This window comes from Scylla paramamosain, chromosome 24, assembly GCF_035594125.1.
Source record: "Scylla paramamosain isolate STU-SP2022 chromosome 24, ASM3559412v1, whole genome shotgun sequence".
NCBI classification, from domain to species: domain Eukaryota; kingdom Metazoa; phylum Arthropoda; class Malacostraca; order Decapoda; family Portunidae; genus Scylla; species Scylla paramamosain.
Window position 1 is genome coordinate 2347501 of NC_087174.1, and position 26534 is coordinate 2374034.

At 45.0% G+C, this 26534-nt stretch overlaps 1 protein-coding gene and 1 long non-coding RNA gene across 2 annotated transcripts in view; one reads left to right on the forward strand and one right to left on the reverse strand.

Moving 5' to 3' along the window:
* Window positions 1-26534, reverse strand: part of LOC135112566 (uncharacterized) — a 169620-nt gene that overhangs the window by 91015 nt on the left and 52071 nt on the right. Inside the window, exon 4 of the long non-coding RNA XR_010274467.1 lies at window positions 7378-7431. This is a non-coding gene — a long non-coding RNA (uncharacterized LOC135112566). The remainder of the gene's footprint in view (window positions 1-7377; window positions 7432-26534) is intronic.
* Window positions 1-26534, forward strand: part of LOC135112564 (irregular chiasm C-roughest protein-like) — a 75024-nt gene that overhangs the window by 14794 nt on the left and 33696 nt on the right. The gene's annotated exons all lie outside the window — the stretch shown is intronic.

Sequence of the window (26534 nt, forward strand, 5' to 3'; positions counted from 1 at the left end):
GCACTTTCCTGGAGATGACCGCACACACCTGATCCTATCTTACCACGTGCGGGAGAGGCGAGGCACACAGGGAGGCCGCGCCAGGGGGACAGCAACAAGCGATACGCAGAATATGTAAGGTTTAGACTGCTCACTGTTATCCTTTTCGTAAGGGAAGTTAGTATTCATTTCATAACGAGAACTATTAAATCCACGAGGAGTGATTTGTTGTTACTGAGCGGACAAATCATTCGTAAATCCTTCGCATGTTCATGTGTAATATTCCTGAACACCCAAGGCAGTGATATAATGGCATACAAAAAAAAAAGAATCGAGTCTTCCTTTCCTCTCCTGAAGCTCGCAGCCCTCCCACCTTCCTGCCTTACAAGTGAGACCAATATATTAGCACATCCCTCCCTCTCCATTCCCCTCCTGTAATTCCTTCCACCCTTCTGCTTCTCTCCTTTCCTTCTCCTACTTAAATTGTTCCGCCTCCTCTCCCTCACTGGCGCCCGCGTCCCGATTTCATTCATCTCTACTCGAGTAGTGATCAGTTTCATTTTCCTATTCCGAGCATTGAGCCAGTGGCTAATTCCCCACGGAACAGGGAGCCAGCCACATAATTAGTATAGATGTGCTCTCTCTCTCTCTCTCTCTCTCTCTCTCTCTCTCTCTCTCTCTCTCTCTCTCTCTCTCTCTCTCTCTCTCTCTCTCTCATATATCACAACTCCCTTTAATAATTCTCTTAATATCAGTCATTTGGATCACCCCCACGAATCCAATTTATTCATCGTCCTTCGGTGTATTTTTCCTATCATCCTTTAACTCAATTTGTCTCCAGCCCGATTTAAATGCCACCTCTTGCCCTTTCTTCCCCTTCCCGCTCTTTCTAAAGAGGGGAAGGTTAAGATGACAGGCAACAGGTGTACTGCACTAAGACAGGAAAACAACACAAGAACTGTCGCTTATACTCGTACAGCGTTCTGACAGCATTGTATCTAAGAAAATGAATTGTAACCATGCACTTTCCTCACCCGAAGCAAAGGATATACACGTAAAAAAAAAAAAAAGTTCGAAAGTTGTTGAAAGTTCTAAACATTTAACTTGAATAAGAGGCAAAAAAAAAAACATAACTTTCTATTGATAATTCATGATGATACGTTGTCTAGACACTCCATTAAGATTGAAAGAACCCTCAGTGTTACATACTCTGAAAACACTGCAGTTTCTATCACCGAAAAATCATAAAAGTAAAGGGAAAAATTGAATACAAGGTATAATATTAAATTCTCGATGCTATCTTCCTAAACCTATAAATTCTTAAATACTCACAAATGCAGAGTTGTGTAATCTTGAGAGAGAGAGAGAGAGAGAGAGAGAGAGAGAGAGAGAGAGAGAGAGAGGAGAGAGAGAGAGAGAGAGGAGAGAGAGAAGGAGAGGAGAGAGAGAGAGAGAGAGAGAGAGAGAGAGAGAGAGAGAGAGAGAGAGAGAGAGAGGTGGGACAATAATTGAGACTTAAAGAAATGTGAGGTCGACATTTTTGGGGAGGAAGATGAGGTGCGGAATGGTTGATTACGAGAAGAGAGAGAGAGAGAGAGGAGAGAGAGAGAGAGAGAGGAGAGAAGAGAGAGAGAGAGAGAGAGAGAGAGAGAGAGAGAGAGAGAGAGAGAGAGAGAGAGAGAGAGAGAGAGAGAGAGAGAGAGAGAGAGACAGGCGCAGCAATTTGTGGATGAGGAAGGAGGAATGAGGAGGCATGACGGGACTGTGAAGTGAACAAGGATGATGGAGAGAGAGAGAGAGAGAGAGAGAGAGAGAGAGAGAGAGAGAGAGAGAGGAGAGAGAGAGAGAGAGAGAGAGAGGAGAAGAGAGAGAGAGAGAGAGAGAGAGAGAGAGAGAGAGAGAGAGAGAGAGAGAGAGAGAGATAATAAGAGAAACGCTGAGAGACGAACAGAGGAACAGGGAAGCAAGAGGCAGCAACAGCAATTATGGGCCCGAATTGCAGCCTCTTGCGTTACGCCAACAAGGGCGTTTGGGTTGCTGATATTGGCGATGATGGCGGTGATGACAGAACTCCACACCCTCCCCCCCATTGCAACATAAAGTAAAGGACGATGACTCCATTTTCTACATTGGTGAAGGTGGTGATGGTGGTAATAGTAGTGATGGTGGTGGTGGGGTCCGGTAGCCTCGATCAGTCCTGCAGTGGAATGCTGGGAAAGCTACGGTCAGTCCCACCTACGTTATAATTAATCGAGGGCAGAGTTGTTTTCCAGGCCACTTCATTGTTCATTCCAAATACGTCACGCCTGTATCAATGTTTACGTGCGTCATGCCTGTCCCTCTTAGTACTAGTAATGGTGGTGGGTTAGGTATAGGTTTGGTTTGTTTAGTTTGGTTAGGTTAGCTAGGTCATGTCTGTCTGTCTACTAGAAGTGATGATCGCGGTAGTGGTGGTAGCAGTAGTCGTAATAATAATAATAGTATTAATAATAATAATAATAATAATAATAATAATAATAATAATAATAATAATAATAATAATAATAATAATAATAATAATAATAACAAAACACCAAACGAAGGCTCACAGAATAAAGGACATTGATTTAAAATGAATTATTAATAGAGGAAATACATATTGACGTCCGTGCTTATGCTTACACCATCTCCCCTCCTGCCGGCACTGTCCCTCCCTATTACCACCTCATTGCCGCCGCCCATCACCGCTCTCACCACTTCCACCACCTCGCTCATTACACCACCATCACCCCTGCCGCCACTGCTGCTACCGTCATCTCACACACCCACGCCTCAAATGACCACCACCACCACCACTACTGCTGCACAATTCCCTATTACATCAGCCCTCGTATTCCTGAGAGTCACGAAACTAGTATACTTTTAACTATCCATCTTCCTTCTTTGTCTTTAGCTTTTTTATATAACCCAGAGTATGAACATTCAGACAGCTTTCTCCCTGTTCCTGTTCCTTCCTTAGTTTTCTTCCCACCAGTATGTCTACCTTTCTTTCTTTCTCCCAGCTCCCCTCAATCTTGGGGCTGGAAATAGTTATGGAACTTAAATTATCTCAGACCCGACCTTTACATCCCGGTCCATTCCCTTCTTCTTCCCTTCCTTCCCTCCTGTCCCCTCATTCAGTCTTCACACGCCCTTACTCGCCCCCACCACTTGCCCACTCCCCTTCCAGCCTGACCATCCAGCCTCTTTCCTCCTCCTCCTCCTCTTCTCCGTCCCTTCTAAATGTCAACCTTGTCTTAAGATACCCCGTTCCAACCATCTCCTTTCCCTCTCGCAAACACACACACACACACACACATACACACACACACAAGCGGGTAATATTCGGAAATAATGTGACCGAAACAATTGTGTGTTCAAATATATAAACAGTTAATAAAAAGATATAAGCGTGTCGAAATGCCTCCAGGAAATCGGATATTTTTTCCCATAAGGTCGCCAAAGTGAACTTAATTTCATTAATTTCTCTGTGCGTTTTCCTTTCAAATAGAATAAATTTCAACTCGGAACGTGCATGAGAGAGAGAGAGAGAGAGAGAGAGAGAGAGAGAGAGAGAGAGAAGAGGAGAGAGAGAGGAGAGAGAGAGAGAGGAGAGAGAGAGAGAGAGAGAGAGAGAGAGACGAGCCAAATGTACGAGCCCTCACCTGACACGGCCTGACGATGACCCAAACTACCGCCTGGAGTCTCAGGGAACGGGTCCATGGTCCTCTCCCCCACAACGTCTTTATAAGGACAAACTCCCTCATTACTTAGCGGCTGAACCCAAAACCTATAATCAGGTTGTGGCACAAAACTCTCCTCTAGACAATCCACGGCGTCGCGGGCTGTACTTGCTTTGTGATTAGATATGTTACGGTTTCCCAGGAAGGTGATGGTATCTAGCAATGAGGGACTGGTGCACATGCCACGCCCGTTCCGAGTCCTATCACTTTTTCATGGCCGAACTGCTTGAAAATTACCCGCAAATCATAAAATCAATATTCCTTGCTATTTTGTACTATGTTCCGTGTTGCCTGAAGGAAACAAATGGCGGAATTGTGCGTTTACTAAAAGCACTGCTCGCTATTCTTTAAACTTTATCTGATTTTACCAGTCCTTTTCTTCGAGTTCATATCTTCATGGAAGTTACAATTAACAACGGCGATAAAAACAAGCAACATTATATAGTGTACATGAGAATGATAATAACCCGGATAGGAGTTGCGGAACCTTTGTGATTTTAGTCCTTTCTACCTCACTCCTCCTCCCTCGAGCCCCAGACACACACACACACACACACACACACACACACACACACACACACACACACACACACACACACACACACACACACACATTAAGACGACGTTCCTGTCTGCAAACGTGTTCCAGTCGACTATTAAGCAGCACTATCACCTCGCTTCTTCTGCCTTGTCCTGCCTGGCGCGTTGCTTAATTAGGCATACCCAAAGGCATTCGCCAAAGCGGTGTTTTAAAATGCTCCATGGTCTCACTACTTACACAGCGCCACTCTTTGCTCTAATTTCAGTGAAGCAAGGCGCGCTTTGCTCCCTTTCCACACTTGCCAAAGGGTTGTGGCGGCCGCGGGCTTTGAGTGACGGTGCAACTCTAATAAGAATGATATCTAGAGAGAGAGAGAGAGAGAGAGAGAGAGAGAGAGAGAGAGAGAGAGAGAGAGAGAGAGAGAGAGAGAGAGAGAGAGAGAGAGAGAGAGAGAGAGAGAGAGAGAGAGAGAGAGAGAGAGAGAGAGAGAAAGGGTGTGGGGGTGAAGGGAGCCTATCCTGATGATTTTAGTAAAGGCAACAAAAGAATTCTGACTCAGCACAAATAAAGAGACTGTTGACTTTCCTCGTTTGAAAACAGAACTTATTATCATATGGAAGATAAGACTCCCAGACGCATAATTTATACATGAAAATGTGAAGCAATATTTTTTTCTTTTAATATTAAACAATTCTGACTCATGGGGTGCTCTTAATACACATCCTGCAGTATAAACACGTACACTCGCACACGCACACACACACACACACACACACACACACACACACACACACACACACACACATACACACACACACATACACACCATACGCGAAAGAGTTTTCAGCTTCAATTTCTCTATCTACAAAGATCAGAGAGAGAGAGAGAGAGAGAGAGAGAGAGAGAGAGAGAGAGAGAGAGAGAGAGAGAGAGAGAGAGAGAGAGAGAGAGAGAGAGAGAGAGAGAGAGAGAGAGAGAGAGAGAGAGAGAGAGAGAGAGAGAGAGAGAGCGGCAACAACAAACAGACAGATAGAAAGAAGCAGACAGACAAACAGAAAAACAGAGATGGTCAAACAGACATAGAAAGGGAAATACTTAACACAAAAATTAATAGAAACGCAAAGAATGGGAGAACGAGAACGCGAAGAAAAATACGAATGAATGCACAGTAAAAAAAAAATTCAGCGAGGACCACAACTCAATCTTACAAACTGGCAGGGAAAAGAAGTGGCTTGACGCAAAATATTCCACCAAGTATACAGCAGATGTAGCCGCCGCCTTCCTAATTAAGCACATTTTTTGAGGCTCGGTCGGGACAGCAGGCGGCTCCTTCCCAGGGAAACTAACCGCATCCTACTTATTATTCAGCCCTGTCTGTATGGGCGTGTTGCTATTTTTTCAAGGGCATGTTTCCGTGTGTTTATGTGTGCGTGTGTCTGCGTGGAGGTCGGGGGAATTGTGTGCATGAGTTGGGGTTATTTGTGTGAGTGGGTGTGGGTGTGCGTGTGTGTATGTGCGTGTGTAACGATATGTTTGTGTCTGCCTGTTTGTCTGTTTGTCTGTATTTATGTTTTTATGTAGATTTGTTGTAAATATTGATGGAATATTACAATATATCCAGGTAGGTGGGTAACGAGTATCAAGCCGCTTTTATATTTAATGAAAACACCCACACACACACACATACACACACACACACACACACACACACACACACACACACACACACACACACACACACACACACACACACACACACACACGCACCTAACCCTAAAGTCTCCAAAAAAAAACACTATTTCCACATCTTCCCCAAAACAAAACCCAATTATTTTTATCCAATACTTTAAGAACCCAAAAAAAGAATAAGAAAAATTAAGGAAAGAAGACAAAAAAAAAAAAAACACATAATATATATACCCAGGAAACTGTAAACCCAAGATAGTATTACAACCTAAGCCAATTCAGTTCAAGTATGGAAAGACGTAGTACAAAATAATAGTTACACACTAAATTGATGCATCAGGAAAACGTGCGTGTATATCAAAGAGGGGAGATATACTACAAACAAATACATAACGCTGACGTAGATAAAAGTGCAGAAATATAAAGGGGGTGAGGACCAGCAGCAGCAAACACCAGACAGGGCGCGGAGCATGATGGGTGGGGGAGGCGGAATGGGGCTGCAGGGAGTCGCGTAAAGAAATAATAAAAAAAAAAAAAAAAAGTAAAAAGAACAGTTGGCGGAAGGAGGAAAGGCAAGGTATAAAGAAAAAGGAAAAGAGGAAGGAGGGAGAGAAGAGGAACGGGAGACATAAAAAAGGAGGTGAGCTTGGGAGAGAGAGAGAGAGAGAGAGAGAGAGAGAGAGAGAGAGAAAAGAGTGTGGAGGGTTCGTGCAGGAGAGAAAGAGAGAGGAAGAGAGAAAGGGCGAGAGAGAGAGAGAGAGAGAGAGAGAGAGGGAAAGTACAGAGGAACGGAAAGGCAACATGAATAAATATACAGATAATAACGAAGGGGGAAGCTGAATCTCTGGAATATTAAGAGGGAGGGAGAAATGAAGACAAGCAGAAGACAAGGCGCGGAGGAGACAGAGAGACAGAGAGACAGAGACACAGAGAGACAAACACACACATAAACAGTGGAAAAGAACTCACGAACAGAAGATGAAAGCAGTGTAATGGAAGCACAAAGAAAGGAGAAAAACACATTAGAGGAAAAGTGTAAGCGCGGGGCAAGAAAACCGCAAAAAGAAAGCTATGAAGAGCACCAGAAAAAAAATGAAGATTATAGTGGGGACAGTAAAACATTTGAACACGGAGACATTAATACACCGAGACAGACACAGACAGAGACAGAGAGAGAGAGAGAGAGAGAGAGAGAGAGAGAGAGAGAGAGAGAGAGAGAGAGAGAGAGAGAGAGAGAGAGAGAGAGAGAGACTCAGACACCGAACGCACGCAAGGGGAGAGAAGAGCGTGCAAGTAAAACACGAGAGGAGGAGGAGGAGAAGGCGGCTAAACAGGACAAGGTGAGGGAGACAGAACCCAACAGACTGTCATGCAGGCGTAGCTACGTGCTGGAGAACGTTCGAAATGTACCTTATTACTGGCTGGTAACGGAGAACACTTCGTCTCCATTAGGACTTTGTCGACCTGTGGGAGAATCAATAATGTAGAAGAGGGTTATGTGTATGTATGTGTGTCTGCGTGTGCTGTGAGTGAAGGAGGGAAGGGGGTGACGCTGGCAGGGTTGGAAGGTGCGTGGGAGGCGGGAGGGAGGGGGGAGTGCATGAGTATGTCGTGCTTGTGTTTCTGTGGCGGTGCTGGAGAGAAAAATACAGGTACCTTTATGCACTTGTTTGTTCAGGACGAATATATGAATCTTACTTATAGGATGTGATTGTTTACGTCTCGGGAAGTTTTTATGGTTCACGTGTGTAGATGTTTGCAAGAGAGAGAGAGAGAGAGAGAGAGAGAGAGAGAGAGAGAGAGAGAGAGAGAGAGAGAGAGAGAGAGAGAGAGAGAGAGAGAGAGAGAGAGAGAAATGATGACGTCTACATACTTCAAAACAGTCTGTGCATTTTTAATGTTGTCAATATCCTTCAGAAGAGAAGCTAATGAAGTTAGGAGGAGAGAGAGAGAGAGAGAGAGAGAGAGAGAGAGAGAGAGAGAGAGAGAGAGAGAGAGAGAGAGAGAGAGAGAGAGAGAGAGAGAGAGAGAGAGAGAGAGAATATCGACGTCATGCCACCTGAACTCTCCTTGCATACTTCATCGTGTCAATAGCTGTTATGTTTCTGGCCAAGCAAGGAACTACACATTAGCTTCATCTAGTAATGTCCTATCCTCCCCCTCTTTCTCCCCTTCCTCCTCCTCCTCCTCCTCCTCCTCTTCCCCTTCCTACTACTACTCCTCTTCTGTTAATGCATCAATGAAGACAAAACTCTACGCAAGATCCAATTACGTTTTTGCATCATAAACATTGTGATTTTAAGAGCGAAGACTTCACCGTCATATTTGCAGTTTTGAGAATGCCTTTGAAGTTTGTGATGTCCTCAGAAATTCCGTTTAGGCGTGGCTGAGCCTGCCGTGTTACGGTGCGGAAGGAGACCCTATATTGGGCGTCTTTGATGTGTCTGTGTTGATCGTGAGGTAGAGAGACGAAAGGAAGACCGCGATAGGTAAATTTGTGGCTAAAAGAAGATTGTGTACCGGAGGAGAAACTTTGGGTTAGTGTGTGTGTGTGTGTGTGTGTGTGTGTGTGTGTGTGTGTGTGTGTGTGTGTGTGTGTGTGTGTGTGTGTGTGTGTGTGTGTGTGTGTGTGTGTGTGTGTGTGTGTGTGTGTGTGTGTGTGAATCAAGAAACACTCCCTATGCATCAACAACCACGGACAGCAGATTATACAGTGCGGTCTTGTTCAAATCGTGTATCATTATTATTTATTTTTTATTTTATTGATTGATTGATTGACTGATTTTTTTTTTTTTTGCTCTAATGATACACAAACAAATACTTGAAGCAGAAACGAACGTACCGTCATGGTCAGGAATCATGTAACACGCACGTTCACTAATGGAGTGTTTAGCGTTTTCCATCAATCTTACGTTCTCTTGAGTAGTGGCAACCTCCTTAAGAAGCCAGATAATTGATAGACTGACAGCGAATCAGAGGACGTAAAATCAAGTAGAAAACAAACTTAACTAAATTGCTCATCCATCTCAGCTTTTCCCCTCCTATTTATTTTTTTCTCCCTTTTTTTACGTAGAAAGAGAACGTCATTGTGAGTGGGAGACTGTTCTTTATTTCATTTTATTCTATTCTATTCGATTCTACTTATCTATTTTCCCCTAGGCTGATCTCTCTAACACGTAAGAAAAAAAACAGCAACTATGGAAATGGGTACGAATATAGCTCGACTTCTGGCAACGATTATACCAGAGATCAGAAAAGTTATTAAAGAGGAGTGACTTATGAGGTAGGGGTGATATTCCCAGCCTTCAATATCTAACGTCCCATCATCCTCCGCTCAGACGCACACCTCAAGGCCGCGACCAAATCCCCAAACATGAGCTCCGCCTCCCTTGCCTCAGACTTCCTTCCCCAATAAGTTAAAAGCAGCGTCTGGCCGACCTTTGCCTACCTTTCCCTCCCCAGTCTGATGTATGGTGTGCGTTCCATGACCATTTTTATATCCACATGTATTGGCAAGAGTACGTGCTCAAGGCTTGCTAGTTAAAGGAATCTATGTATCTGTCAGTGACGTTTCGTGTGTAACTGTAATGCTCCTTATGTTGTATCCAGTGACAGAGAGAGAGAGAGAGAGAGACCTACAGGCAGACAGACAGCACAACAAATACATAGACAGGGAAAGATACGCCATATGGGGAAAACGAATGAGTGCGTGTCTGGTTATGACAGGGAAAGTAGTCAGGATAAAAAGACAGATGAGGAAGAGGGTGTGAGGTGTGATGAAAATCCGCCAGCTCGAGGGAGTGGCGAGTGAGGCGTGCACGAGGGCTCAGGGAAAAAAGAAAATTGAATGGCGAGCTGTATGCAAAGGACTCACCGCTCTTGTGTGGCTACTTCTGAATGGTGGTGGCGTGTCTGGGTGTGTACTAAGAGACGGTAAAGAATTAATTGTATACAAAGCACTTCTACTTGTACTGCTGAGACGAGGACCACAACGACGACGAGGATGAATGAGGAAAGAAAGAAACAAAGAAAGAAAGAAAGAAAGAATCATGGTAGAAGAGAGGGAGGAAGAAAGGAAGCGGAGGAAGAGGAAGCCTAGGAGGAGGAGGCGGAGGAAGAAGCCTAGTAGGAGGAGGAGGAGGAGGACAGATAGAGAAAGGAGAAAAAATTAGAAAAATGATGATGATGATGATGATGATGATGATGATGATGATGATGATGATGAAAATGAAGATGAAGAAGGAGAAAAACAGTTTATTTTTCTTTTATGTTTGTCTTTCTTCACTGCTAATAAAATGAGGTATTTGTTGTGAGAATTAATTAAATGAGGCGCACTTTCCCTTCCAGAAATACTCTCACTCCACACAGCATTCCCTGATGCACGTCACTCCCCTCCCTGACACGTGGCCTTTTCTTGCCTTTCCTCCCTGACACTCCCACCTTTCCCACCTGCTTTCCCCTTGCACACACACACACACACACACACACACACACACACACACACACACACACACACGAGCGCGGACGTTCCCCTCCGGACGACACCCACCTCCCCCACTGCCACCCACACATTTGCTATACTTGACTTGCAATATTCTGTTTCATATTCCAGATTCATTTAGCAAGCAGGTAAATAGGCATGTTGAATAGCTGTACCTGGCGAAATGTTTGCTAGTCATCGGCAGAGCAATTCTTTACTCAGAGTTAACAAATGCGATTATCCACCAGTGATGGGTTGATTAACAAACGTGTTTCACTAGAAATTGAAATCCACGTAAGCCAATTGATTCAAACCTATTTGTCGTTTCTGAAACAGTGAAGATGAGAATGCTGATTTGTTGAGTCATGTGACGAGGCGTGGATTGGATGGGAAACCAATTCATTATAATAACAGTTCGCCTTCACCGCAACGCCTCTGTGTATACTCCGATATCATATTGCATTAAAGTATCGCCAGTATCAAGTAATGTGCACACAAAAGAACAAAGTGTTATATCAACAACAAGCTTTGTATTAACCTTGCAACAATGCCATTAGGCAAGAAGGAGGCGACCGGATGTGTGTGTATGTGAATAATTATAAAACCTCTGTATCATATTTTATCAGAGGATCACTAACGTCAAGTATTGTGCAGAGTACAAAGCGCTCAAAGAACAAAAGAATCTGTAACTAGCAGGTAAGGGGAGCAGCAGGGAAGGTGATTAGAAATGAACGTATGTGAATAATTCTACACCTCTATATCTCACCATATTGAATTACAAGTACCAACCACCTCAAGCAATGTAAGGGCAAGGATACACACTGCTGTACACACAAACAGGTCTATCTTCACCCTGCAGCAGTGTCAGTAGATACACACGAAGTTAGAACGGTGAGTAGAAATATACGTGTGAGTAATAATTGTTGTAAGTGTAAGTCAAGCAGACTCTCCCCATTACCGTGAGGGAAAATTAAGAAACACTGCTGCAGAACGGCTGATGACAATACCTCACGAATATCAGGTAATTGTGGCTTAATTAGAGCTGGCGGGACTAGAGTGAGGGACTACCTGGGCCCTCACCGCCTGGCAGGGAGGAAGGGAAAAGGAGTGGATGGAAGAGAAGCGCACGACGAGGCGAATAGATCAGCTTGTAACGAAGTGTGGAAAATATATATAAAGAAAAAAACAAATTGCGTATTTCCTGCCTGTCTGTGTTCTCAAATAGACACGCTAATTCGAATTTGAATATTTAATAGCTTTCCATTTTCATGTTGAGCTTTTTTCAAATTATATGGATCATCCTGCAAAAGCTACGGCAACAAATTATCAATGTTTTTATCATTTTTAATATAGAGAATATAAAGTGCAGGGAAGTGCAGAGACAGAGACATGTACAAATGGAGACAGAGGAGGGTGGAGGACAGACAGACACACGCAGACAGACACAGAGGCGGAGTAGTAATAATTGAATTATGCAAATGAGGTATTGGCTTAGAGCACCGCCCAGCCAGTGCCCGAGGAGTGGAATTCAGTGTTCTTAACGGACGCCCGTATTATACTATGTTCATGCAAGAGAGGAGGGAACAGGGAGTGCTAGAGGAGGAGTTAGGAGACACAGGCGATAAGGAGAGGGGTATTCAAGGTAAGGGGGAGATAAGACTCAAAGACAGCCTAGTAAATAGAAGGGACTCAAAAAAAGAGACGCTTGGAGGTGGAATTGCTGCAGCGGTCCCGTCACACAGCAGAATTATTATCTTCAGCTGGAAAAAGGGAAAACCAATGTGAGAAAGGAAATATTGTGGACATTTTTGGGACGAAATGACAATCTCACAGCAAGGAATGACACGAAAAGCTTTTTAACAAATTAAGCATCAAGAGAGAATGCGACACAAAGAAAGAAGGAAAGAAGATTATCAGATATCTCGTAAGTTATCCTGAGGCAAGATAAGTTTCCTTGGACGAAATTAGCTGAAGGCTTTTGGAGCAGCAAACAGCGTGGCTTAGGGGATGTCAAGTCTCAAGTTTCTTTTGTTATTCCTTTCTCGGCAACTTTAGTAAACGTATACAAATTTCGTAAAGCAAAGTCTTTCAATAATGTTTAATGATCATAAGGTGAAGAGTTTGTCATTCTGCATTCCGTGACACCCGGACTCTGAAGAAGCCGTGAAAAAAAATATGGTGCGATACGTCAAGGCTGATAGAGTGGCAGAGCGGAAACACAAAGGGTAAAGAGACTCAGCTTTTTTAGCCCTCAGGTTTATAGATATCCAGCGCTCGAAGGTAATTTATTATTCACGAGTCAAAGATGTTCTGGAAAACACAAGGTCAGTGTTATCTGCACGCAAACCAAGTCAATGTTGGCCTTCCACACCCATCTCCGAGGTGCGAGTCACTGTCAAGTTATGTACCCTAGCCAGTCTCGCCCATTCCCCCCAGTCCATCCCCACCGCTGTACCCAACTGGCCTCGTGCAGCCCACCATCACCCACTCCGCATTCAAGCAAGTCGGTCCCAGCACACCAACACGCCAGACGCTCCATCCAGTCCTGCCGTCCCTTTTTGCCACAGTGAAGCTCTGTGCGCCTCGCCGTGATCTACTCCGCACCTTGAGCCAGACTTCCCATCCCTTACTAATTTACACCCGAGCCGCGTCCAGCTCCACCTTCACCCCCTTTGTGTTATTGTATCCCAAGCAGCCCCACCCGCCTCATCACAACCCCTTCTTGAGCCCTAGCCAGCTCCGCCTAACCCACCCATGCCTATTTTGTTCCTAAACTTGCCCCTCCCAACTTACTTTGAGTTTAATACATTCCTGAAGGTAAGACCACATAGTATATGGAAGGGCGTAGCCATTAAGACAGAGAAACGCGCAACGAATGGAAATAAGAATGTTGTGGTGGACAAAGGAACACCTGAGAAAGGAGGTGAGAAGAACGCCAGGAGTGGAGTGCATCAGTAAGGTGGTGGTGAGAGAGAGGCCGAGATAATATGACGAGGCGGTAAGGAGAGAAGGTCATGTTAGAGCCGGGAGAGCACTGGTGGAGGGAACGGTATCAAGAGGAAGACAGAGAATAAGATGTAAGATGAGGTGGATGCAGAGAACGAGGGCAACAAGAGCGGCGAGGAGAATGTAATGGACAAACAGACGTGGAGACGTGTGGAAGGCACCAGACCCTGACGATGGGAATAACGGCGGTGAAAGAGGAAATAGAGGAATGAGAAAAAATATATAAAGATCAACAAGATGGAAAGAAAATATTAACAACTCCTACTCCTTCATTACCATTCATCCATCTACCCTCCCCTGCATTACCCTATCCAGCTCATCCCGACCCAACTTGGCCCCAGCAACACCTGCCCAGCAAGCCAATATCAGGCCCCCCCATCATAGTGTACCCAACACGCCTGCCCCGCCCCATCATTACTCTATATAAGGGGAGGCCAATGTTAACTTCTTTGTGGTGCACGAAGAAAAGATACCTAAGAATATCAGTCAAGGTAATATGATGCACCACTGAGGCAGTATTTCCCTCCGTCAGCCCGCAAGACAGTTGAAGAGTGAGCGGCGCGGTACGTTCTGCTAGCGCTGCTTCAAGGCCATCAGAGTTTATGGCGTTGAAAAGACTTTAACACGAGACTTGACCCAAGAACTCCCGCCACGTCCGTACACGCCGGGAGGGTTAATGGTCGTGCTCTCAGAACAGCGGCGTTACGGCCCACTTCCTTCGTTCTGTCTCCTTCCCGTGAGCCGCCGCAGAGGAAGGACACGCAGCTTTATACAATAGCCTTGGGTTTCATTCGGCACGGAGCACGGTCCTCCTTCTCACATTTGCCTGTGTCGCAGCTGCCCGCCTGCGCTGAACAATTTGTGCTATATCAATGCGTCAGCACCGCCGCGCGTGTTCGTCACGGAACATTTGGTTCATATATCTATTTCAAGGTTTATTAACACTTGCACTGCAGATCAATAGGAATTCTGGCTCTATTTTTCTTTGCCTGGTCTGCGTTATGCTGCCAGTTTTGACAGACTGTATGTCGTGCGAGGATAACTGCACTTTAATGTTAACGGTGTGCTTTACTACTTCCGGGATAACTCGTCATGCTCGCGTCCCCCTGAGGACCCACACTCGCTATGTTTCAGCCTGAGGAGACCACCGCAGGAATAGTGTTTGTCACCTTTCACAGCACATTACCCTGGGAGAGAGAGAGAGAGAGAGAGAGAGAGAGAGAGAGAGAGAGAGAGAGAGAGAGTGTGTGTGTGTGTGTGTGTGTGTGTGTGTGTGTGTGTGTGTGTGTGTGTGTGTGTGTGTGTGTGTGTGTGTGTGTGTGTGTGTGTGTGTGTGTGTGTGTGTGTGTGTGTGTGTGTGTGTGTGTGTGTGTGTTACTTCCCTGAACTAAATCATAATACGTGAGGTGAAATTCACTCTTTTTTCCCTGTGGACGTCTTTTCCGTAATCTGATAGGCTTTAGAAGTTCACACACTTAGCATCATGTGTCGCGGCTCAGAGTCCCGCCAGCCTCCTCTCCCTGCCTCCTCGTAATGGAGAATGTGCCTCAGCCAGCCGTCAGTCACCCAGCCATCCTCGGACGCTTAAAGCCCCGTCGGTGAACCAAGTGGCCATGTATTTTACGCAGCCAGCCAACCGGCGCACCAGTAGTTTTACGAGAGGGTGGCAGTGGCCCCGTAAAGATGGTATACTGCTGTAAGTCATCCGAGCTGCGCTGAGCAAAAATAAACAGCAGGTACATATCCTGGGGCGTCCGCTGTGTGCCCGCCTCCGATGTTCCTTTTTATCTTACCGCAGTCCTGACGGGTCTCCTGTACTCTTCACTTATTCCGACTCCTTGGTGATCTCTTCTAATTTTGAAAGCTGCCGGGCTGTACTTAGCTTTACAGTGACCTTTAGATGACCAGTACTCGTGACACGGTGACATATTGAAGACGACGGAATAATTTAACTCTATTCATCAAATCAGAAGACGAAATGAGATGAAATGTGCTAGGCGTATCTTCCAACTTACAAAATCTATCGAACTTTTGGCTCGTTATACATTGATTTCCAGTAAAACCGGCAATAAAAGCAGCTATGCAATACAAAAACATTCCAAAGACAACGCCAATGAATTACTGACTCGCATTATCGTTTCATCACAAGCCACACATGCTGCTGTGTTCGGCAGTCAGGCGGCAATACCACCAAGACAGGCGGCAGGGAAGACAAGAATTTAATGATGCATAGACATGTTTTCTCCTTCTCCCTCCTTTTTGTTGTCCTCTGGCGTCTGTTCTGGGTGAATGGAGCGCAGTAAGGATGTTGTGTGCCGATTTTCCCCAGTACAACTCGACTCTGTGAAGTGGTTTTCCTGTTTTTGATCCTGCGTTGTGGCTCCTGCAGACTGGAATCCTTTGCTGCCTGGCGTGGAGTGAAGTGAAGAGAGTGTGAGGAATGAACACGTATTTACTTCTGCCCATCGCCTTCTACTTTTGTCTGGTTCAATTAATTTTGTCTTATCTTTTTATTCTTGTCACCGTCTCATTTATACCTCCATTTTTTATTTTTTTTCATTCAGTACCCTCTCTCTCTCTCTCTCTCTCTCTCTCTCTCTCTCTCTCTCTCTCTCTCTCTCTCTCTCTCTCTCTCTCTCTCATAAACACCGCCCCGGATACCTGGTCACGCCCCGCCTACTACTTGTAATTTGCTGAGATACTTTCTAAAAGACTAAAAGCATTGTGGCCACAACCTGTCAGGCCTGAGGGAGCACGGATGGCGATGAAAACGAGAGAGAGAGAGAGAGAGAGAGAGAGAGAGAGAGAGAGAGAGAGAGAGAGAGAGAGAGAGAGAGAGAGAGAGAGAGAGAGAGACCCAGGGCAAGAAGGACGAGAAAGGGAGAAAGAATGAAGGTAAAAAAAGAAAAAAGGAAAAGAGGAAGGATAATAAAGGGAGAAGGAGTGATGGAGGGAAGGAGTGCTGCCAGGGAAGGAACAGCTGCCCGTGCTGTCTAAAAAGGAACACCTGACAGCCAAGAGAAGGTATGTTCCGCCGGCTACCTCTCTGTGTCGCTTCAACTGATGAGCTCTTTTTTTTCCCCTCTCTCTCTCTCTCTCTCTCTCTCTCTCTCTCTCTCTCTCTCTCTCTCTCTCTCTCTCTCTCTCTCTCTCTTTGATGGTGCATCGCCTTAGTGCACCATCACGTCATCACCACTGAGGATACATCATGCGTGTGTGAAATAATATGCTTCGATTAGTGTGTGTGTGTGTGTGTGTGTGTGTGTGTGTGTGTGTGTGTGTGTGTGTGTGTGTGTGTGTGTGTGTGTGTGTGTGTGTGTGTGTGTGTGTGTGTGTGTGTGACGGTGTATATGCGTGTCGTTAGCTGTGCACTGTGTCATAGGAGGGGCAGTAGCCAGGTATATCATTACCTGGTGAGGGACGTAAGTGGAGTGGGCGGCGGGGGCGTGGATTGCGCAGGCGGCGGGGGCAGCGGGGACGTCATTACTCGTCTCTTTCGTTTCTATCAAGGTGACATTTGACGCATGCGTAAGGTAAAGGCTCAAGTGCGACTCTTTAATCCCGCTCGTCACTCTTGTCAATTATCGCAGGCGTTACCTTGCCTCTTTCTGTCTCTGTGCCGCTGCTCGTGCCTTCAGCTTAGCGTTATTTTTAGCCTCTCTCACCACTACCCCGTGCCTTCATCATCACTGGTGCGAGTTGTAATCTTTCTAAGACGCTTTTCACACGGCCATCCTGCTCCCTCTTACTTTGACGTCCCCCTAACGGTTCTTCAGTTTGATGTTCAGTGTTTGTCTCATGTAACACCAGCGCTACATAACAGCAATCATATATCCGTTTCTCGTCACGGAATTAGTATTTCCCCAGTGGTGAAATCCCTACAAGGTCATACAAATATATATTCCAAGGACATACACAATAATAATCATACAAGGCTTCAGTGTGTCATCATGCTGCTCTGAAATTAGCATGAGCGAGTGAAGATACAGTTAGTTTTAGCGGACGTGTACTGGCAACATTTCACCTTTACAACCCTTGTAAGGAAGCAGCGCGTAGTGGCCGCACCTGTTATTGCTCAGCCCTAGGTGGTGTTTTACTGATGGGAGATCGATGCGTCTTCCTCCAGGTTTCCCGAGCTCGAGCGAGAGTGTAATTCCTTCCTAGAACTAACCAGTGATGGATCTGTAAGGGCGCCGAAGACTGAACTGTTGTTGTTGTTGTTGTTATTGATGTGAGTGGTGGTGGTGGTGGTGGTATGTGTGCTGTGTTGTAACAAGGGATATAATATAAAAGGTTTAGCATCACAACTATGATCATACTGTATATTCAAGTCATGTTTATAATAGCACCGGTTTATTGTCGTTGTGAAACGCCGCTGAATTTTATTACAAAGTTATTACATTTCTGGTTCACTGTAGGAAGCGAGTAAACTTGCGGTTGAAAAATTAAACTTCAGAAAGGTATTCCCGTCATGATGTGGTATTAGAATGGAAACACCCTCCCATACTGGTGCATTACGACACCTCGAAAATTACTAGATTGGCCTTATGTCTCACATCTACCAGTCTCTTTTCTTGGTAACGTTATTATGAAATGATTTTTTTGTCCACTTTCTGTGAGCGGCAGGTCTTCCCAGTGCACAGACACACGCTGACGAAAAGGTTTCCAAAAAAAAGTATTGATATTAGCCTTATTCCACGATCTCGCTTTAAACGTGACTGCTGCACCATCCCCCCTCCCGCTCCCCGCAAACCCTTACCAGTACCCCAGGGGCCACATGTACCCCAGTTCGGAACCCCTGCTCTACATAATCGCCATCTGAATTATCAACCTTCCATTTCCCTTCGTCCCCCTCTTTGTTCTCCCTCGTCTTCATCCACATTATCCTTAAATTGGTTGTTATTACCCTCCTTCCCCTCTTCCCGTGCACTTCCTCCGTCTTCCTCACCCCTCCATGCCCTTCCCGAAGCATCCTACTCTGTCATTAGGCCCTGCACGGATTTTCTAACTTCATTCTCCTCTTTTTCCTCCTTCCCCTTCTTCCCATCCCTCCAACTTCTCACCGTCTCCTCCTCCTGCTCTTTCCTCCTCCTCGTAGTTCTCCCGCAATCCTTGATATACGATATTCTTTCCACTCTTACCTTCTTACCTCACTCTGCTCTTTACTACTTTCACTCCCTCCCTTCCTGCCCTCCTTTCCACCCTCATTCTTCCTTCCCATCTCTCTCTCTCTCTCTCTCTCTCTCTCTCTCTCTCTCTCTCTCTCTCTCTCTCTCTCTCTCTCTCTCTCTGCCCGCCCCCCTCACTCACTCACTCCCTCGTAATGAAATGGATTGCCCCACGAAGCACCCTCCACCTCCATACTTCTCACCAGCTCCACATTTTAGGGGCACAAAATTTAGCGTCTGTACAAATCTCGGGAGCGCTGATTACGCTTCTAACGTGGACTGATTCATGTAATCCTCGGAAGAAAGTAACGACAAAGAAAATCAAGGAAAGTTTGTAAGCTCGCATCTTTTCTTGATACCTGTTCTATCTTTATTGCAGTTTTATCCTGGAAAGTGAACGAGAGAGAGAGAGAAAGAGAGAGGAAGTGAGAGAACGTGGTAAGCAAATATTCATCATCCATCTAATTCCTCTTACGTAAATATTAATTGACTAAATTCCTGGTGTGGTAATAGAATTTCCATCGTAATTATTCTTTGATATCTTTTATAAATAAGACGAAGTGTTGAATTAATCGTGGCGTGAATTGCATTTCTTTCTTTCTAGAATTCAATTATTTTCTTCACTAATGGCCTCTGTATGTGTGTGTGTGTGTGTGTGTGTGTGTGTGTGTGTGTGTGTGTGTGTGTGTGTGTGTGTGTGTGTGTGTGTGTGTGTGTGAGAGAGAGAGAGAGAGAGAGAGAGAGAGAGAGAGAGAGAGAGAGAGAGAGAGAGAGAGAGAGAGAGAGAGAGAGAGAGAGAGAGAGAGAGAGAGAGAGAGAGAGAGAGAGAGAGAGAGAGATCCCACAATTAGAATAAACAAATAAACAAGCAGATCTAGAACATATATATAAATAGATAGATACGATGACAAACAAATATAAAAAACAACATAACATAAACACACACACACACACACACACACACACAGACAGACAACCCGACAGACAGGCAGCCATATTGAAAACAATAATTTTTCAGCTTTAACACGAGATCGTTTAGCCATTTTTACGTCCCAGCTACGCCTTTGAATTTAAATAATGTTTGGCACACAAGAGTTATTTGGTGGAGCTGTACTTGTGTGCAGGCGAGGCCGATGGGCAGCCAGGCGATGACGAACGGCTGGAAAATGTGATAATGCCCACCAACACCGTGATAATGATAAGGATGATTATACCGCCACGCCTGATGATGATGATGATGATGGTGATGATGATGATGGCCGTGGTGGTGGTGGTGGTGATGGCGGTGGCTGGTAGTGGTGTAGGTGGTGGTAGTGGTGGTGATAAATGATGATGGCGAAGGACAGTAGGTGGAAGAAAGGGAGGAGGAAGAGCTGAGTGAAAAGGGAGAAGGAAGAGGGAGGGAGAGAATAGGAAGAAAAACAAAGAAAGCAAACAAAAAAAATGAAAAAAAAAAGAAAAGCGAGACACGAGAAACTTAAAAAAAATCTAATACCATAACACATGAAAATAAAAAAAAATAAATAAAATATAAAAATAAAAAAAAAAATAATGAAAGAAGCGTCTCGCCTAATCCCTCCCTCAATTTCCCGCTAAAATCACCTTACGCTATAAATTCTTCTCTTCGCCTCATGCATACATCCTGTCGCACGCAGACGGAAGCTTCTAGCAGGCCCTTCAGCCACGCCGCAATGTATGAGTGGCCGCCGTATGTGCACAGCGGAGAGAAAGACGCCTCCAGGGACACGCCGCTATACCTACTTAACAATGTGTGCACTGGAGGCGTTGTGAAGTTTTGGAGGGGAGCCAGAGACGGGAAAACCGGACGCGGAGGAACTGAAGGAGCTGGCGGTGGTAGGGGGTGGTACTGGTGGTGGTGGTGGTGGTGGTGGTGGTGGTGGTGGTGGTGGTGGTGGTGGTGGTGGGTGTGATGAAAAGTGACAAGGTGTTGAGGAAAATATTATTGTTTTAGGTAGCTCTTTTCTTTTTTTTTTATGATAGTGGTGGTGGTGGTGGTGGTGGTGATGGGAATAATGATGTTGATAATCCACAACAACAACAACAACAACAATAACAACAATAACAACGAGTCTAGTAATAATAATAATAATAATAACAATAACAATAATAATAACAATAATAATAATAATAATAATAATAATAATAATAATAATAATAATAATAATAATAATAACAGTAACAATAAAGACGCCAGCTGGAATAAACTACTTAAAACTGAGCGGGTAAATGAAAGCGCATATATTTTCTTCCTTAGGCCTACCGCGTCACATCAAAGAGAGAGAGAGAGAGAGAGAGAGAGAGAGAGAGAGAGAGAGAGAGAGAGAGAGAGAGAGAGAGAGAGAGAGAGAGAGAGAGAGAGAGAGAGGCGGCCACCACTGCCATACAACCTACGTAATACTTAGACAAATTGAAAATCAAGAAATACAAGTCTTAGTCTCCACAAGGTAAGCACAAAACAAGTAGTGGCGTGGTATTGTGGTGTTGTGTGGCTGGACGTGAAGAAGTGACGCATATTGTGGAGGTGAAGTGTTGTGGAGGAGTGTGGAGTGACGTGTAGTGGACTAATGAGCAGTGTGGTGAAGTATTGTGTGAGGCGTGAAATGTGGCATGTGTGGTGGAGTAGTGTGGTGAAATCTTGTGATGATTACGGTGTGGTGGAGTGTAATGTGTCGATCGTGGTACGCTGAGGTGGTTATGGTGGTGGTGGTGGTGGTGGTGATGGTGGTGGTGGAGCGTTGTCTAAAATCCCAGTACAAAATAGCCACGACTCACTCGCCATCCGCAAGGCGTCACCCCACCCCGTGAATCGAAATATACTACAAGCAACACACACACATTATTTCCACCATTATAAAGACCTCTGCAATATTCCGCCGTAAATTTTCAGTCACCAGGAATGAATACAACGTTGCATGAAATATCCCCTTGAAAAAAGTATAATAGCTTTTGCGACGATAAAGTAAAACATTATTACAAGTATCAAAGATTTAGATCCAGGGGATGGAGTGGGCTTTTCCAACCTGTGCTCCAGTCCTCTGTTGTGGTGGTGGTGGTGGTGGAGACCGGTGAAGAGCGCTCATACTTTTATAAGCCAGACACACGAGCAATCACCAATTAAGTCGGGAAAAATATTCATAAACAAAAGGTGGAAAAATGCATATGGGAGATGAGAGAGTAAATCACATTCGATCCAAGTACGTGTGAGTTTTTTCTCTCTTCTATTTGTGAGTTTCATATTTATTCGTGCGTGCGTTTCATCTCTCTCTCTCTCTCTCTCTCTCTCTCTCTCTCTCTCTCTCTCTCTCTCTCTCTCTCTCTCTCTCTCTCTTATCCTACCTGATCTTTAACATACTAATGCTGCAATAGGAAATATCGAACACCACGGGAGCTTCTGAAACACTTCCTATATAACACAAAGGTGACCCACCACCACCACCACCACCACCACCAAGCTCCGGGCAGAGGAAATACCCGGTGCCCGCCAGGTGGTGTGCGCGCCCCGCCCTTAGCCAAGGTCACGTGGTCACGCAGGGCCGGCCATTCCAGATAAACAGGTTTCTTCTTTTTAATCTCTCTTCTTTTTATCTTTTTTCGACATTTTCTTTCCACCGTAACATTTTTAGGTATTCTTCCCAAAAAATGTTTGTTTTCGTGTGATGAAACTGTATTACTCTTCCTTTTCGGTCAGTCACACCGCACACACACACACACACACACACACACACACACACACACACACACACACACACACACACACACACACACACACACACACGTCTATTCATTCCACATCGCGTAAACTTTTCACCTACTTGGCCTCTACGCGTGGCCTCCCCGGCATGTCCTCGCCATCTATCGTGTTCGCGTTTCATCAGTTTTCGTATCTTTCCCAGCCACTCCTTTGTGAAGCTCTGTACAGCCTCGTTCACAAGCCACAAGCATGTAGACTCCAATATACGCTTCGTGAAATATTTCCCCTTAAAATCCCCAAATAATTCATGCCTCTCTCTCTCTCTCTCTCTCTCTCTCTCTCTCTCTCTCTCTCTCTCTCTCTCTCTCTCTCTCTCTCTCTCTCTCTCTTGCTCATTGCCGTTTTTCCGCCATCCGCTCCCCTCGTCTCTTTCCTCAGTACTACTTAAGCTAAGCGCCCGCACACCCCTGCTACCTTTATATTTCAACTTAAGTCCCATGACATAATTCACCTCCGCACCTTTTTCACGCTGAATACACGCTGGGAAAGTAGTACACGCTGGAAAAGTACTGTCTTTAGTGTCCTTTCTTATCCCCACCTTCGCTACCCGCGCTAACTCGAGCAGTATCCGCGCCCTTTTCGTGGTTAAAAATGCAACTGCCAACCTTCTTCTGTTCTTCATTTCTTTTTGTTGCGGTTGTCAGTGAATGTGCATTAAAGCAGCAGTACTCCTCTCGAGAGGCACACCAGCGGAGTATTGAGAGAGAGAGAGAGAGAGAGAGAGAGAGAGAGAGAGAGAGAGAGAGAGAGAGAGAGAGAGAGAGAGAGAGAGAGAGAGAGAGAGAGAGAGAGAGAGAGAGAGAGAGAGAGAGAGAGAGAGAGAGAGAGAGGATGCGTGGGCTGGAGCGTAAAAATATAAAATAACTGATGGTTTATTAATTAAATGAATTAAGTGAACGCAGTATGAAAATAATAAAAAAAAAAAGCGGGCTGTCACTGCGTAAAAGGAATAACAAAACAATATTTCGTGAAAGGGAAAGCAATGGGGCGCTGTGACAGGTTTGTGATGTAATACAGTAACAGCAGCAGCCAGGGGTGAAGTGGTAGACGGGAGGGGAGGAACGAGGTGACTCCAGCACGGTATCACACATTGACGCTATGGGAAGGGCGAAGGGGAAGAGCAACTCATATTTAATTCCTCCGGGACTTTATATTAATTTCTCCACACCATAAAATAAGACCTTTCTGTTCAATAAAGCTTTAATATGTAATGTAAAAGCCGTGATAATAAGTCATGTTTTATCGATCACCTTTCACATTCTTCTCCTACCCTCTGTGACGCTTTGAATAACTACTGAAGATGAAGAAGGCAGCAGGAGTCTAAGGCTTCAGTGTGGTGAGAGTGTAGCGTCTTTCACACCTCGACGCGCGGCCGGCCACTCACACACCTTTAGCGGAGCAGTACGTGTCTAGTGCCTCTCTAAAAAATGGCTTGAGACGAAAATTTTTGCGTGCGGTTAACCGAGTCAGGGCAGGGAGACAGGCTGGGGGAGAAAGGAGACAAGGAGCATCCCTGCAAACATAGTTAAAGCTGTACTGGCCAGCTTCCTCTCACTCGAAAATGCCTGTATATTTATTTCATTGGTTGTATGTTTTCGCGGGTAATGTCATTGGCTGTGTTGGATTGCCTGCCGCACGGATATATATTCTCGCGGGTTTTGTGCTGGAGACAGAATTGAGGGAGATGGATTCTACCTGGAGTGTGTGTGTGTGTGTGTGTGTGAGTTGTGGCAAGATATGGGTGGTTGTGTATTTTTATTTCTCTCTCTCTCTCTCTCTCTCTCTCTCTCTCTCTCTCTCTCTCTCTCTCTCTCTCTCTCTCTCTCTCTCTCTCTCTGCCACACATTAACACACACACAGATACACACACACCCGCACAAATATTACAGGAAACATGACACTATACGAAAGGCATAAAGAACATCTCGCACACACACACACACACACACACACACACACACACACACACACACACACACACACAGAGAGAGAGAGAGAGAGAGAGAGAGAGAGAGAGAGAGAGAGAGAGAGAGAGAGAGAGAGAGAGAGAGAGAGAGAGAGAGAGAGAGAGAGAGAGAGAGAGAGAGAGAGAGTATACAAAGGGCATTAAGTGACGTGAGCGTTAGTTTCCGGGCGGAGAGGAGGCATCAAAATAACGTGAAAGAGTGGACCCATTCATCTTCAGGCTCGAGCTACGTATCGTGTACGCGCCGCCGCCCCGAGCACTGCATAAGACTCTCATTTCCTCCTTTGGATCAGAGTGACTCCCTTGTTTTCTCAGGTGGTCTTCTGCTTCCCTCGAATTCAGACGCATAAAGAGGAACACCAGTAATCGCTTTGTCAACGAAATGTAAGGAGGAGCGTTGCATCTCGATAAACTAGTCTTTCGTCTTGAATTATAGGCGTCACTTCAAGGGTACTCACTGAATGCCAGCACTAGTGTCGTATATGAAATGGTTATATTCACCTTTATCTCCTCACACACACACACACACACACACACACACACACACACACACACACACACACACACACACACACACACACACACATACACGCACCAACGCACATCAACTAGCTAGTTTTCAGACAATAGTGTTCGGAAAGTAGAAAGTAACTGAACTGCAATATCCATTATCGGCTAAGAGAGAGAGAGAGAGAGAGAGAGAGAGAGAGAGAGAGAGAGAGAGAGAGAGAGAGAGAGAGAGAGAGAGAGAGAGAGAGAGAGAGAGAGAGAGAGAGAGAGAGAGAGAGAGAGAGAGAGAGAACAAACGGACAGCGGACGAACAGACAGGCAGGCTGGCTAACAGATAGACATAATGATCATAAGAAATGTGTACTTTTTCCTTTCTAAACTTTGGGTAATTGCGAGTCTGAACCATAACATTACGTGGCTCCTTCCTTTCTGCTCATAAATACGAAACTTAATCCAACTTCTCCGTGTCTTTTAAGAACGGCTAATCGAGAACCGAGGGTGAGGAGATGCACCAGTCCCAGCGTGTCTTCCCAGCGAGAGGCAAACACGACACAAAGAAATGAAAGTTCCTGCGTTTTCTTGACATTTTAGCTTCCAGAGTGACCATCAGAGTACACGTGGGAAGCCTTCTCCTAATCCACCAACGGGCACGGATTCCCTGACCTTGAAAGAATGAGTACTATATAAATCATGACGGGCTGGATTCATTATGCAACAGTGACACCCAAACAAAGAAAATTGAAGACTCTCTGTGATCCCCACATGTTGCAGCAAATGTCAGTTCAAATGTTAACAAATTCAATAAAAAATGCATGAGTAAATTCTTTGGTGTTGTTATCAAGTCAACATCATACTATGTAATTACAAAAGCAATCAGACAATTAGTGTTATCAACAAGTCAACATCGTCATGGTGAGGTCATTACAACTGAAATTAGGCAAATAAAACTATGCAGCTTTCAGAGGAAATCAATGGCTTCAATCAGAAAAAAGAACAGTTCATGTCACGGAAAATAAGGAAAAGACAAATAATCCGAAACGAGATTTCTTTACAAGATATTTTGCATAATACTTATCGGAAGTAATTCTTCTGTCATAACACGCTTTCTTATGTTCATCGATTCCCCTCGAGAGTCTTGAAGTATAATTAACATAACACTCTTATAATCGCATTCTGACTTCCGCTACGTGCTCGGTTATAACCACCTGTGGCCCGGAGCATCCATTCAAGGCTCTTGTCACCTTCACGCGTGTTGTCTTTCCACAAGCTTTAGTAACTTTGGCGATCGAAGTTTTCCCAACTTACGCAACGACAAATTTGCTACCTAAGTAATTTATTTAAAGATTGTTTGTTTTAGCAGTTTACTAAGTCATATTAATGATGACTTGGTCTGGTGGTGGTTGTGTTTAGTCTGCGTGCACAGCCTGCTCACTTCAGCGACGCCTCGCCTAAACGCGGGCAGCAGCTTCAGTGAAACCTTAACGCCTCGTGTTCACTACAAGTGGAGAACTTTACCAGTTGCTCCAGTAACTCGGGGCTCGAGGCAGCTCGCACTGACTTATCAACAGTGTTCCAACGCTTTCTGCCAGCACCATTTTAATAACTACCGGTTCTCACCATGGACCTTTCGCCACAAGCCTGAATGAAGTTTGCGGTAATTCAGTC